General features: G+C 36.0%; 1 pseudogene; it reads right to left on the bottom strand.

Moving 5' to 3' along the window:
- Positions 1–2485: 2485 nt before the first annotated feature.
- LOC109569075 (olfactory receptor 1165-like) lies at positions 2486–10497 on the bottom strand (annotated as a pseudogene).
- Positions 10498–15295: the final 4798 nt, after the last annotated feature.

The raw sequence follows: 15295 nt of genomic DNA, 5'->3' as shown, positions 1-15295 counted from the left end.
TCTCTGCTTTTGAATATGATGTCTAGGTTGGTCATAACTTTCCTTCCAAGGAGTAAAGGTATTTTAATTTCATGGCTGCAATCACTATCTGCAGTGATTTTGGAGCCCCCAAAAATAAAGTCTGACACTGTTTCCACTGTTTCCCCATCTATTTGCCATGATGTGATGGGACCAGATGCCATGATCTTCATTTTCTGAATGTTGACCTTTAAGCCAACTTTTTCACTCTCCTCTTTAACTTTCATCAAGAGGCTTTTTAGTTCCTCTTCACTTTCTGCCATAAGGGTGGTGTCATCTGAGTATCTGAGGTTATTGATATTTCTCATGGCAATCTGATTCCAGCTTGCACGTCTTCCAGCCCAGCATTTCTCCTGATGTATTCTGCATATAAGTTAAATAAGTAGGGTGACAATATACAACCTTGACGTACTCCTTTTCTTATTTGGGACCAGTATATTGTTCCATGTCCAGTTCTAACTTTTGCTTCCTCACCTGCCTATACGTTTCTCAAGAGGCAGGTCAGGTGGTCTGGTAATCCCATCTCTTTCAGAATTGTCCACAGTTTATTGTGATCCACACAGTGAAAGGCTTTGGCATAGTCAGTAAAGCAGAAATAGATGTTTTTCTGGAACTCTCTTGCTTTTTCCATGATCCAGCAGATATTGGCAATTTGATCTCTGGTTCTTCTGCCTTTTCCAAAACCAGCTTGAGCATCAGGAAGTTTATGGTTCATGTTTTGCTGAAGCCTGGCCTGGAGAATTTTGAGCATTACTTTACTAGCGTGTGATGAGTGCAATTTTGTGGTAGTTTGGGCATTCTTTGGCATTGTCTTTCTTTGGGATTGGAATGAAAACTGACCTTTTCCAGTCCTTTGGCCACTGCTGAGTTTTCCAAATTAGCTGGCATATTGAGTACAGCAGTTTCACAGCATCATCTTTCAGGATTTGAAATAGCTTAACTTGAATTCCATCACCTCCACTAGCTTTGTTCGTAGTGATGCTTCCTAAGGCCCACTTGACTTCACATTCCAAGATGTCTGGCTCTAGGTGAGTGATCACGCCATCGTGATTATCTGGGTCATGAAAATATTTTTTTGTACAGTTCTTCTGTGTATTCTTGCCACCTGTTCTTAATATCTTCTGCTTCTGTTAGGTCCATACCATTTCTTTCTTTCTTTCTTTCTTTTTTTTTGAATGTATATATTTTAATTGGAGGCTAATTACTTTAAAATATTGTATTGGTTTTGCCATACATCAACATAAATCCGCCACGGGTGTTGCATGAAATATTCCCTTGGTATCTCTAATTTTCTTGAAGAGATCTCTAGTCTTTAGCATTCTGTTGTTTTCCTCTATTTCTTTGCATTGATCACTGAGGAAGGCTTTCTTTTCTCTTCTTGCTTTTCTTTGGAACTCTGCATTCAGATGCTTATATCTTTCCCTTTCTCCTTTTCTTTTCACTTCTTTTCATACCTATTTGTATGGCCTCCCCAAACAGTCATTTTGCTTTTTTGCATTTCTTTTCCATGGGGATGGTCTTGATCCCTGTCTCCTGTACAATGCCATGAACCTCTGTCCATAGTTCAGCAGCCACTCTATCTGTCAGATCTAGTCCCTTAAATCTATTTCTCACTTCCACTGTATAATCATAAGGAATTTGATTTATGTCATACCTGAATAGTCTAGCAGTTTTCCCTACTTTCTTCAATTTAAGTCTGAATTTGGCAATAAGGATTTTAGTCAGCTCCCGGTCTTGTTTGTGCTGACTGTATAGAGGTTCTCCATCTTTGGCTGCAAAGAATATAATCAATCTGATTTCAGTGTTGACCATCTGGTGATGTCCATATGTAGAGTCTTCTCTTGTGCTGTTGGAAGAGGGTATTTGCTATGAGCAGTGCATTCTATTGGCAAAACTCTATTAGCCTTTGCCCTGCTTCATTCTGTATTCCAAGGCCAAATTTGCCTGTTATGCCAGGTGTTTCTTGACTTCCTACATTTGCATTCCAGTCCCCTATAATGAAAAGGACATTTGAGGCTGAGGTGTTAGTTCTAAAAGGTATTGTAGGTCTTCATAGAACCGTTCAACTCCAGCTTCTTCAGAGTTACTGGTTGGGACATAGACTTGGATTACTGTGATATTGAATGTTTTGCCTTGGAAACGAACAGAGATAATTCTGTCATTTTTGAGACTGCATCCAAGTGCTTCATTCTGGACTCTTTTTGACCATGATGGCTACTCCATTTCTTCTAAGGGATTCCTGCCTGCAGTAGTAGATATAATGGTCATCTGAGTTAAATTCACCCATTCCAGTCCATTTTAGTTTGTTGATTCCTAGAATCATATATTTACTTAAAATACAGGTAAACTAGCATCACAAATATATGTGAAAATTATTAAGCGTAATATGAACACAAGCATATTTATTTGGCTTATACACAGGTTGACTTTAATTCAAGTGGTTTTTCAGTCCCATTGGACTTTTGAATTATATTGAAGAAGAAAGCAGCTTCATAGTTATCAAACTCCTGACTGTCTTTTTCACATTCCTAAGGCTATAGATAAGGGGGTTAAGCATAGGAATCATGCCAGTAAAACACACAGTGGCTACTTTGACCAGAAGCCATGAGCTTTTGGAGTTGGGTACACAATAAAGGAACAGGACAGTCCCATGGAAAATGGTGACAGTGCTCAGGTGGGAGGCACAGGTGGAGAAGGCTTTTTGGAGTTCACCAGCTGAAGGCATCTTGATGATTGTGAGAATTATGAAAACATAGGAGGTGAGTATAATCAGGAGGCTGCACACACTTCATTGAGTGTAGAAATGATGAAACATGTAAGTTGACTGAAATGGGTGTCAGAACAGGAAGGAGAGACAGTGCAGAATACTCACAGCCAAAGTGATATATGATGTTAGAACTGCAGATGGACAACTCCAAAAGAGAACATGTTATTGTCAACACATTCCACCCCATGTGTAGGTTCCAGAGACCAGGAGGCTGCAGAGCCTAGGAGACACAGCAACTGTGTAGAGCAGGGGGTTACAAACAGCCACAAACTGGTCATAAGCCATGACTGCTAGAATGGACATTTCTGGAATCACAAATGCACAGCCAAAGAAAACTGTGCTATGCATCCTTTGAAAGAGATAACTCTGTCTTCCACAACCAAGATGTCTAGGAGTTTGGGTGTAAATACACTGGAAGAACAAATATCCCAAAAGGATAGATGACTAAGGAAAAAGTACACCGGTGTGTGGTGTTTGGGATTGATCCTTATGACCACAGTTATGCCAAGGTTCCCCACCAGAGTGACTGTGTAAATGGTCAAGAACACCAGGAAAAAGGGTGCCTGGAGGCGCAGGTGTTTTGAGAAGCCCAAGAGGATGAACATGGTCACAGGGCTCTGATTTCCTTAGTTCAGTACCATGGATCTTGATTTAAAAGATAAAAGTAAACAAGAATTAAAATTGATCAGTGGAACATGAGAAGGTGGAGTGAAAGAAACTGAAGATAGCCCAAACTAAGCTAGTGAAGGCAATGTGATCAGTGTATACCCAGGAATGTTCTGAAGTGTCAGATTGGTCTTTACTTGACAAATTAAGTGAATTTGATTATGGTAAATTAGCTTTATCCATAAGAACTTCAGTTTCCTTACCTAGAAAACAAGAGAGAATAGTGTTTATCAATAGTAGTACTTTATATAAATGATTCCTAAATAAATATGATGCATTAAATATCCTCAAGATAGAATATAATTATATGAGAACACAGGCTACATAGAAGGAAATCAGAAAAAAAATAACTAAACAAATCATTGATTGGATTATGGCAGACATATGATAACAGTACAATTGCTCTGGGAAAGATTAAACAATTTTAATACATAAAGAAAAATATAATAGCAAATTTCACTGGGGTTAAACATATAACTGCACATGCACAATGGTCCTGGGATTAATAAAAGTAGAATTTAGCCTGTATATTGCTATTTTCAGTTCATATAGATTCCTCTGCCAAAAATCTTCTGGATCCCATATCCCTCAGATTAGAGTGAAAGGATGATCCTAGGTTAAATCAACTCATCAAATGCCAGATATCCTTGGTGTATTTTTATGATGTATTCCTTGCTAACACTAATATGCTGCATATACATTTTGTATCAAAATGGAAATTTTGTTTAAATGTTTCCAGTCCTTTAATCAGAAAGTTGATGATTCCTGCAAAATATAGTTAATAAAGATAGCAAGAGATATCATGTTATTTTTGCAACAGTCAAGAAATTGCAGAATGAGAATGAACACATCTTGAGTAATAGGCAGACCTAGAAATTATACTACAGGATGGTGTTTTAATTTGCCTTATATCTAATCACCTAACCCTAGGGACTCAAACCCTGAAGAATTCTTACAGAGTTTATTGTCATGAGCTATAGACAGAATAATGGAGAAGGAAATGGCAACCCACTCCAGTACTCTTGCCTGGAGAATCCCATGGACAGAAGAGCCTGGCAGGCTACAATCCATGGGGTCGCAAAGAGTCAGACACAACTGAACATACACATTCACACACACACACACACACATGCACACACATGCATAGTTTCCTGTGTAGGAAATCTTGATATACACATATGCAGGGGCATTGGAAAACAAAGATTACACAAATTATTCAGTGATTGACAATTCTGGTGCAGCTAATTTTGGAAAATTTAGCCAAATGGGTAACGTACAACTCAGCAGCTAATTGAGGTTCCCATTTACAAGTGTAAGCTATTTTTAATATGTGAGGGTGAAGAAATAAAGAAAATATCTGCTTACTTGTTTGAGAATTTATTGTCAACCACATCAATACAGTTGGCCTGATATTTTAACTTAAGATTTGTCAGGGATTGAATTGCCAAATATGCTGGTAAATCCAACCAAAGGAACATTTTAAAAGGGAATCACTTGTACACCCATGGCTGATACATGTGAATGTATGGCAAAAAACCACTACTATATTGTAGAATACTTAGCCTCCAGTTAAAATAAATTAATTAATTTACCAAAAAAAAAAAAAAAAAAACAAACAGAATCCCTTGAAATATAAGGTTTTTAGTTTTTTACTTTTTTGCTATTTTACAGATTTATTAGTATGCTTTTTATAAGCAAGTCAAATATAAATGATAAAGATAGCTGGAAGAAACACAAGCTGGAATCAAGATTGCCGGGAGAAATATCAATAACCTCAGATACGCAGATGACACCACCCTTATGGAAGAAAGTGAAGAGGAACTCAAAAGCCTCTTGATGAAAGTGAAAGTGGAGAGTGAAAAAGGTGGCTTAAAGCTCAACATTCAGAAAACAAAGATCATGGCATCTGGTCCCATCACTTCATGGGAAATAGATGGGGAAACAGTGGAAACAGTGTCAGACTTTATTTTTTCTGGGCTCCAAAATCACTACAGATGGTGACTGCAGCCATGAAATTAAAAGACGCTTACTCCTCGGAAGGAAAGTTATGGCCAATCTAGATAGCATATTCAAAAGCAGAGACATTACTTTGCCAACAAAGGTCCGTCTAGTCAAGGCCATGTTTTTTCCTGTGGTCATGTATGGATGTGAGAGTTGGACTGTGAAGAAGGCTGAGAGCCGAAGAACTGATGCTTTTGAACTGTGGTGTTGGAGAAGACTCTTGAGAGTCCCTTGGACTGCAAGGAGATCCAACCAGTCCATTCTGAAGGAGATCAGCCCTGAGATTTCTTTGGAGGGAATGATGCTGAAGCTGAAACTCCAGTACTTTGGCCACCTCATGCGAAGAGTTGACTCATTGGAAAGACTCTGATGCTGGGAGAGATTAGGGCAGGAGGAGAAGGGGACGACAGAGGATGAGATGGCTGGATGGCTTCACTGACTCGATGGACGTTGGTCCGGGTGAACTCCAGGAGTTGGTGATGGACAGGGAGGCCTGGTGTGCTGCGATTCATGGAGTCGTCGAGTCGGACATGACTGAGAGACTCAACTGAACTGAACTGAACTGAACTGAAAGACAGCTGAAGTCCATGTAGACCAAAGATAATTAGTGCAACAAGTTTATTAATTCTATAAAGTATTACTCTGTAATTTTAAATTCCTTTCTTCCAAATTGTGTTCAGAATTTCATGCTAGTTTTAGTTAAAGCAAGCACTGTGTATATGATACGAATTTGTTTCTTTTTAAAAATATTTATTTATTTATTTTTGGCTCATGGCTCCAGAACACAGGCTCGGTAGTCATGGTGCACAGGCTTAGTTGCCATGTGACATATGGGATCTTCCCAGACCAGGCATGGAAACAGTGTTTTTATCCTCCAATATGTAGTTTAGTTAAAGCTTGAAGACTTTAATTTCATAAGCTTTGACAGTGCTTCTAGATAGAGAAGCCCAGATTGTGCATGCTCCCACAGAAAGGTTGGGATTGCATTATGTAAACACATTTTTAAAAATATATGTCTTACTTATTTGTGATGTGGCATCTTTTTTGTTAAAAAACAGAAATTTCAAATTCAGGTTAAAGATTTGTGAGTGAGGTAAGTGCCAAATACTCATTAAATAATAAATGACTAAATGATTTTATTTTCAGAATTTGTTATATTTTAAATAACTAAAACAAGTACAGTGAGAAAGAAAAAAGAAAAATTAGAAGAAAGACAAGTTAAATTAAGGAAAATATTCATCAGGAGATATGCTGAGGTTCAAGAGTCTAGGCTAGAGAGATATTAAAATAAATTGTTAGTGGAACCAGATAGATTGTTGAAAAACGTTTTTGAAAGGAAGAACTATTTCATTTGTCTGACACAAAATCAGACTGTATCCTAACAGACACCAACCAACAGGAAAATGGGGGGAAATATCAAAATAGACTGGAATGCCAACGATATTGCAGAATGCCACAGATCATGTGATAAAATTATTTTATAATGTTGAGGACTATTATAGTCTCTGACACACAGTTTTCCCACTGAGAAATTTAGGGAACTTTCTTTGTGGCTTAATTAAAAAAAAAGAGGCTTTTAGGACTACCATAACATATTTCAACTTCTTTCAAAGTAATTTTGTCGGAGTGTTGATGCCCCAAATTTGCCCCAAATTTTGTAGTTTCCTACAAAATTTGTAAGTTCCCAAGGACAATCAAAAGAACCCATACCTCATTTTCTCCCATTTCCTGTGGTCAGAAGAACTTTCATGACAGACACCCAATTTTCAAGACATTTGATTCAGTGAACACTATATATATTACAGTCATCCACAAAGGATAATTTATAAACCATAATATTACTACAGATCATTGATTATTGGATTCCAATTTTCTATTCATATGATGCTTGGCCTGTTTTTAAGGTTAGATATTGTCCAAGTACCCATCTTTGAAAGTCTTCCAAAAAATTACCACTGCTAGCTTGAATTTCTTTGGGAAAACATAAACCTCACTACAGGGTTATGAAAGGGAATTATTATTTTTTAATATTTAAGAATTGATTAAAAATAAAAAAGAAGATATTGCACAGTAATGATCACGCTGGAAGAGTACCATCTTTAAGACTGGAGGATGCCATGTTAGTAGAATATGGAAGAATGGAGACAGGTATCACAGATCAATAAGCTATTTTTTTAATAAACTTGAATCATTTTATATTTTTAAACTTTTTACATTTTTTGATTCTGAATTTCCCTTTTAATAAACTTGAATCATTTTATATTTTTAAACTTTTTACATTTTTTGATTCTGAATTTCCCTTATGTAAGGCCTTCCCTTTAGATTTCATAAAGAATCTACCTATAATGCAGGAGACATAGGTTTGATCCCTGGATGGGGAAAGATCACCTGGAGAAAATAATGGCTATCCATTCCAGTGCACTAGCCTGGAGAATCCCATGGACAGAGGAACCCCGTGGACTACAGTCCATGCGTGCATGCTCAGTCACTTCATTATATCTAACTCTGCATACATGTGGACTGTAGCCCGCCAGGTTTCTTTGTCCATGGGGTTCTCCAGGCAAGAATACTGGAGTGGATTGCCATGACCTCCTCCAGGGGATCTTCCCCATTCAGGGATCGAACCCAGGTCTCCTGTGTCCTCTGCATAGCAGGCAGATTCTTTACCACTAGGCCACCAGGGGAAACCTGGGCTACAGTCTATGGACTCACAAACAGTTGGACATGACTGAGCCACCACACTTTGACTTTAGTTATGTAAGGAAAATGTCTTGTAACATAATAATATAATAAAATATGTGCCAAGCATCAGTCAGTATATTGACTGATGCCTTCTTTACTTAGTCAACATGTTAATATTGGCATGTATACATCATGGACCAGATCAGGTTTTGTAATTATTGCTCCACAAAGAAGTGAACATTGAACTGTACAATTCTTAGCAGTACTACGTGTATCTTCAGCAATCATTTAGTCATAGTCTTTCAAGGAAGAAAATTTATACGTATACTTGTTACATCCAAAAGTTTTAAAGATCAGTAGTATCTAAATCAATCTGTAGAAACAGTAGTTCTTAAATGTTACTTAATATAACCATTAGTGAACTAAACTATATTATCTAACATATTAATGCATTTAGCTTTGTAGTTCAAATGTTTACTCTTAGATTGAAAGTGCAATCTGAGAATTTTTGGGAAGGAGTTTTCATTGCATTTGTATAAATGAACTGCCTATTCAAAAGTATTTATCAAGCAAAAATAATCTGTGATAAAAAGATTTTGCAGCTATTCAATCCTTTTCTCTTTTGTTTTATATTCTACTTAAGATAAAAATCTAATGAGAACCAAATTACAAGTTACATAACTTCAAATTTTATATTTAAAACAGTATATTTTAATTATTATCTTAAAACATTACTGAATATGTCAGACATTACATGATGCATTTTCAAATTTTCTAAATCACTTTTCTGTTAGTAACAGATCTTTATTAAACTACACACAGCACACTATTTTTGTTTCTTTTTTTTTTTTTTTTTTTAATTTTTGTGATGCTGTGTTGGTTTCTGCCATCAGTTCAGTTCAGTTTAGTCGTGTCTGACTCTTGGTGACCCCATGAATCACAGCACACCAGGTCTCCCTGTCCATCACCAACTCCCAGAGTTCACTCAAAACTCATGTGCATGGAGATGGTGATGCCATCCAGCCATTTCATCCTCTGTCGTCACCTTCTCTTCCTGCCTCCAATCCCTCCCAGCACCAGGGTCTTTTCCAATGAATCAATTCTTTGCATGAGATGGTCAAAGTATTGGAGTTTCAGCTTTAGTGTCAGTCCTTCCAATGAACACCCAGGACTGGTCTCCTTTAGGATGGACTGGTTGGATCTCCTTGCAGTCCAAGGGACTCTCAAGAGTCTTCTCCAACACCACAATTCAAAAGCATCACTTCTTCAGTGCTCAGCTTTTTTCACAGTCCAACTCTCACATCCATACATGATCACTGGAAAAACTATAGTCTTGACTAGATGGACCTTTGTTGGCAAATTAATGTCTCTGCTTTTTAATATGTTATATTGGTTAGTCATAACTTTCCTTCCAAGGAGTAAGAGTCTTTTAATTTCATGGCTGCAGTTACCATCTGCAGTGATTTTGGAGCCCCAAGAAATAAGGTCTGACACTGTTTCCACATCTATTTCCCATGAAGTGATGGGACCAGATGCCATGATCTTCGTTTTCTGAATGTTGAGCTTTAAGCCAACTTTTTCACTCTCCTCTTTCAGCAACAAAATAACTGCTATACCTGCTATGATAATAGCTGAAACTATCTTGGACAAAAAGCTTTTCTTTTTCCATCAGAGCACATTGTGGAATTTTGTTGACAAAAATAAGGACTATGAAGCTACTGGACAAAGTATATAAATTTCAAGATGCAATAAAACCATGTATTACTGCATTTTGAGTTTTTAGCTTTTTCAAAGAAAAGTGTCAGAGAAAACTTATTTCAAATGGGACATCAGAACATTTCTTGATTATTACTGTCATCACAAGACATATCCTGATTAATAAGATGAGAATATTAGTATAAACTTTGAATCACCATAATGGAACTAGATATTTCAATAATGAATCCAAGACAAGGTGTGATGCATAGTAGATATTTAGCCTTCTTATTTATTGGAATTATGAATAACAGCTGTGATTTTAAAAAACTTATATGTTGTGAAAAACAGGCAGAAACACAGACAGCTGTCAATTGGTGCACACATTTGGGAAGACAGTGTAGACATCCTTTCTTCTAGAGACTACATAATAGAAACACTACAGGATTTCATTTAAACACATAGTCTACAATGCATAATTATATTTTGTATGTCCTGTAGGTTTCCTTACCATGTTACAGCTTTCTCTGATCTCCACATTCTGACCTTGTGGGAAAGATATCTTCCAAACACCATTCCCACACTAGATCGTCTGTAACAATACTGTAAGCTCTCAGTACTCCTTCGTTTAATATATTCTGTACAAGATCATGAGAATAATTCTCCATGATTATTTTAACCTGACATTCAGTGACTTTAAGATTCCAAACAAATCATATTAGTGAATCCATGACATTTCTATTATTCAGTTTGACTTTTTCAAAACTGCTTGGATCTATAAAAATGCTTATATCACTTAATGCATTCTTGTTTAGAAAAGTGAGTCTATCAAACATAGTACATGCCCATTTCCTTATATTAATACTTTATTTCTTCACTTTATTCTCTCACTTTTAATGTTTTATTTTACCACCTACTATTATAGACAGTACTCCTTGTTTTGTCCCCTTTGTATAAATATAGATGTTCATGTTTATAACTCATAAGTATGAAATGCTGTATAATTTTATTTATAAATATGATTGTTACCGTCACTTTGTTTCTTAAAGATTACAGGAAAAACTGAAGATAGTGTCCACTTTTTTATTATTCTTCGAAAATTATTTGCCAAAATATTTATTTCATTTCTGGCTATATAGTGGAAACCCAATGAGAAAACCAGGATGAATATTACTTGAAAGAAAGTATCAGAATACAATACAACAACATTAATAGATTTGTGGGTACTTTGTTCTAAACATATGTGTGTCTCATGCAAAGATTGTTGTAACTCTGTATTTTCTTTTTAAAATAAAACAAGAGTCATGAGTCAACTCACCTAAATACAGACGCCCTTGAATGAATCATTTACAAAAGAGCTCCTTGCTAAGAATTAAACACCTGGAATGCTGCTGCTTAGTACTTAATAGAAACAGAGCTGAAAAGGGTAGTGCAGCCCACCAGTATATTTATCAGCTATTTCATATATTAGTATTGTCATATATATTTTACATATATCACTACTATTTTACATATATTACTTTTGAGAAAACTCCCAGATACCAAAGGTAAGATCAAACTAAATCCTGACACCAAACTGCATCACAAATATATGCCATCAAGACCTTGGGGATGTGGAGACAGACAATATAACTGAAGTGTTGCCTTGATTACTGCAATTCAAGTAATTAGATGTTAACACTGTCCCATGTGGTATCTTGATTCATATTATTTCCCTAAAGCCTTTGGGTATTTGAATTATTGGCTTGTTTAATCTTAAAACATAAACAAAATTGTATCTGTTTCTTGATTTTATATGGATGCAAAATATAAAAATATTCAAGAGAAAAATAATCTATTTGACAGTATTATAGAAATAGCTTTGATTAAACCTTGTTTAATTATTTTTCTATTTTCTTATGACAGTATACTCTTCATGTTTTCTTATGTTTTAAAAAATAGAGTTGCCTAAACAGTAAGCCATACCGTTTATTTTGTACATTACACCATTTATATTGTAAACTTCATATTATATTTACACTATTGATTTTATCAAGAGGAAACAACTTTCACTGGCTTTTCAAATGTAAATAAAGTGTTCTCAGATGTTTATATTTACTATCAAATCTTGAAAATCAAGTCAATGGACATGGATTTGAGCAAACTCTGGAAGATAGTGGAGGACAGTGAAGCCTGGTGTGCTACATTCCATGGGGTAGCAAAGAGTTGGACAGGACATAGCGACTGAAAAACAACAGCATACCAAATCCACATTTTTGTGTGTGTTAAATCCCTCTTAGATATGATGTATTATATTATTTTATATATCAATGAACTGATTTGCTATTTGAACTAGTTGCCCATGTTTATTTATGATATATTATTCTGTACATTTATTATCTGGTGATACTGCCATCATACAATAAGCTATAAAACATTCCCTTCTTATTTTACAGAGAGGCAAAGTTTATGCAAGCTTGAGAATGATATCTTCTTAATGTGGAATCTTCCTTGAGGATAAGACTATAACATTTATAAAGACTTTTCTGGAGTTTTGATAATAACAGTAGGAAATAAACACCAAATGTAACTAGAAAATTACTCCTAGATGTTTCTTCTTTCAGGCTCTTCTTTCAAACACAGGGTTATTTTTATCTATTTTCTGTCAAGTATTATCTTTGTGCTTATAATAAAACTATTTTTCATCTACAAAACTGTCCTTGAACTTGAATGAACTATGTATCTAGGCAGCAAGATCCAGGGAAAATAGCATTGAAAAAGTGCTCCACAATCTGTTTCCCTATTAGCCCATCTAAGTTTTTCTTGATCTCTTTCAGGGAAAATATTTTTTTAAGATGATGAATAGTAGTGAAGACCAGTAGTGCAATAAAGAATGTAACCTACTGTCTATGGAGTATATGTATCATATGAGAGCTACCCAGCATCAACAAATTTGCTGAAATCTTATTTATTAACATACATGATATGAAAATTAGTATTACCTAATGAGGGTTATGGGCTTTACTAGAAGCTCAGGCAGTAAAGATTCTGCCTGCAATGCAGGAGAACAGGTTCCCCTGGAGAAGGGAATGGCTACCCATTCCAGTATTTTTGCCTGGAGAAGTCCCTGGACAGAGGAGCTTGTGGGCTATATCCATGGGGTTGCAAAGAGTCAGACAAGACTGAGCAAGTAACACAATGAGGTTTATATTGAACTTATAGCATGTTCTCCATTGGGAGACTATTCTGTACATTCTTTGTTTATCTTGTGAATAATTTCATTAAAAATATTGCCCCAACTTTTTAGAAATAAAGCAAAAAAAGCTGCACCTATGCAAACCACCAAGAAGAATTTAAAGTTAAAAGAGTATAATTCATTTGTGGAAATGAAGAGTTCATCATTAGGACTTTGTAGAACAGACTATAAAATCATTTATATTAACAGATTTCAATCTTAAAATCTTTACATTCAGAGTAAAATTTTACTGTCAAAATTTATGGAGAATTTCTGGATTAAATTTGTGTAAATAAATGTCCATTCAAAGAATTTTCCAAAATAACAAACATTCTATTCTACAGGATTCTGCAGCCATCCAGACTTTTTTTTTTTTCCTTTATAATTTGTTCTGGTTTCTCTTAAAAGACAGAAACCTAGTTAAAGTTTCAAAATTATACTTTACCTAAAATCTATCATCTATTTTTTTCTAAGATTAGGATCTTTTTTTAAAATTTTATTTTATTTTTAAACTTTACAATATTGTATTAGTTTTGCCAAACATCGAAATGAATCTGCCACAGGTATACCCGTGCTCCCCATCCTGAACCCTCCTCCCTCCTCCCTCCCCATACCATCCCTCTGGGTCGACCCAGTGCACCAGCCCCAAGCATCCAGTATCGTGCATTGAACCTGGACTGGCGACTCGTTTCATACATGATATTATACATGTTTCAATGCCATTCTCCCAAATCTCCCAATGTTCATTGCAGCACTGTTTATAATAGCCAGGACATGGAAGCAACCTAGATGCCCATCAGCAGATGAATGGATAAGAAAGCTGTGGTACATATACAAAATGGAGTATTACTCATCCATTAAAAAGAATACATTTGAATCAGTTCTAATGAGGTGGATGAAACTGGAACCTATTATACAGAGTGAAGTAAGCCAGAAAGAAAAACACCAATACAGTATACTAACGCATATATATGGAATTTAGAAAGATGGTAACAATAACCCTGTGTACAAGACAGCAATAGAGACACTGAGGTATAGATCAGTCTTATGGACTCTGTAGGATCTTTTTTTTAATTTATTTTATTTTTTAACTTTACAAAATTGTATTGGTTTTGCCAAATATCAAAATGAATCTGCCACAGGTATACATGTGTTCCCCATCCTGAACCTTCCTCCCTCCTCCCTTCCCATACCATCCCTCTGGGTCGACCTAGTGCTCTAGCCCCAAGCATCCAGTATCGTGCATTGAACCTGGACTGGCATCTCGTTTCATACATGATATTTTACATGTTTCAATGCCATTCTCCCAAATCTTCCCACCCTCTCCCTCTCCCATAGAGTCCATAAGACTGTTCTATACATCAGTGTCTCTTTTGCTGTCTCGTACACAGGGTTATTGTTACCATCTTTCTAAATTCCATATATATGCGTTAGTATACTGTATTGGTGTTTTTTCTTCTGGCTTACTTCACTCTGTATAATAGGCTCCAGTTTCATCCACCTCATTAGAATGTATTCAAATGTATTCTTTTTAATGGCTGATTAATACTCCATTGTGTATATGTACTATAGCTTTCTTATCCATTCATCTGCTGATGGACATCTAGGTTGCTTCCATGTCCTGGCTATTATAAACAGTGCTGCGGTGAACATTGGGGTACATGTGTCTCTTTCCCTTCTGGTTTCCTCAGTGTGTATGCCCAGCAGTGGGATTGCTGGATCATAAGGCAGTTCTATTTCCAGTTTTTTAAGGAATCTCCACACTGTTCTCCATAGTGGCTGTACTAGTTTGCATTCCCACCAACAGCGTAAGAGGGTTCCCTTTTCTCCACACCCTCTCCAGCATTTATAATTTGTAGACTTTTGGATCACAGCCATTCTGACTGGTGTGAAATGGTACCTCATAGTGGTCTTGATTTGCATTTCTCTGATAATGAGTGATGTTGAGCATCTTTTCATGTGTTTGTTAGCCATCTGTATGTCTTCTTTGAAGAAATGTCTATTTAGTTCTTTGGCCCATTTTTTGATTGGGTCATTTATTTTTCTGGAGTTGAGCTGTACGAGTTGCTTGTATATTTTTGAGATTAGTTGTTTGTCAGTTGCTTCATTTGCTATTATTTTCTCCCATTCTGAAGGCTGTCTTTTCACCTTGCTTATAGTTTCCTTTGTTGTGCAGAAGCTTTTAAGGTTAATTAGGTCCCATTTGTTTATTTTTTCTTTTATTTCCAATATTCTGGGAGGTGGGTCATAGA

Source organism: Bos indicus, chromosome 28 (genome assembly GCF_029378745.1).
Source record: "Bos indicus isolate NIAB-ARS_2022 breed Sahiwal x Tharparkar chromosome 28, NIAB-ARS_B.indTharparkar_mat_pri_1.0, whole genome shotgun sequence".
Classification (NCBI taxonomy): Eukaryota; Metazoa; Chordata; class Mammalia; order Artiodactyla; family Bovidae; genus Bos; species Bos indicus.
The sequence above is the reverse complement of the archived record's forward strand: the minus strand, read 5'-3'. Positions and strand labels throughout refer to the sequence as shown.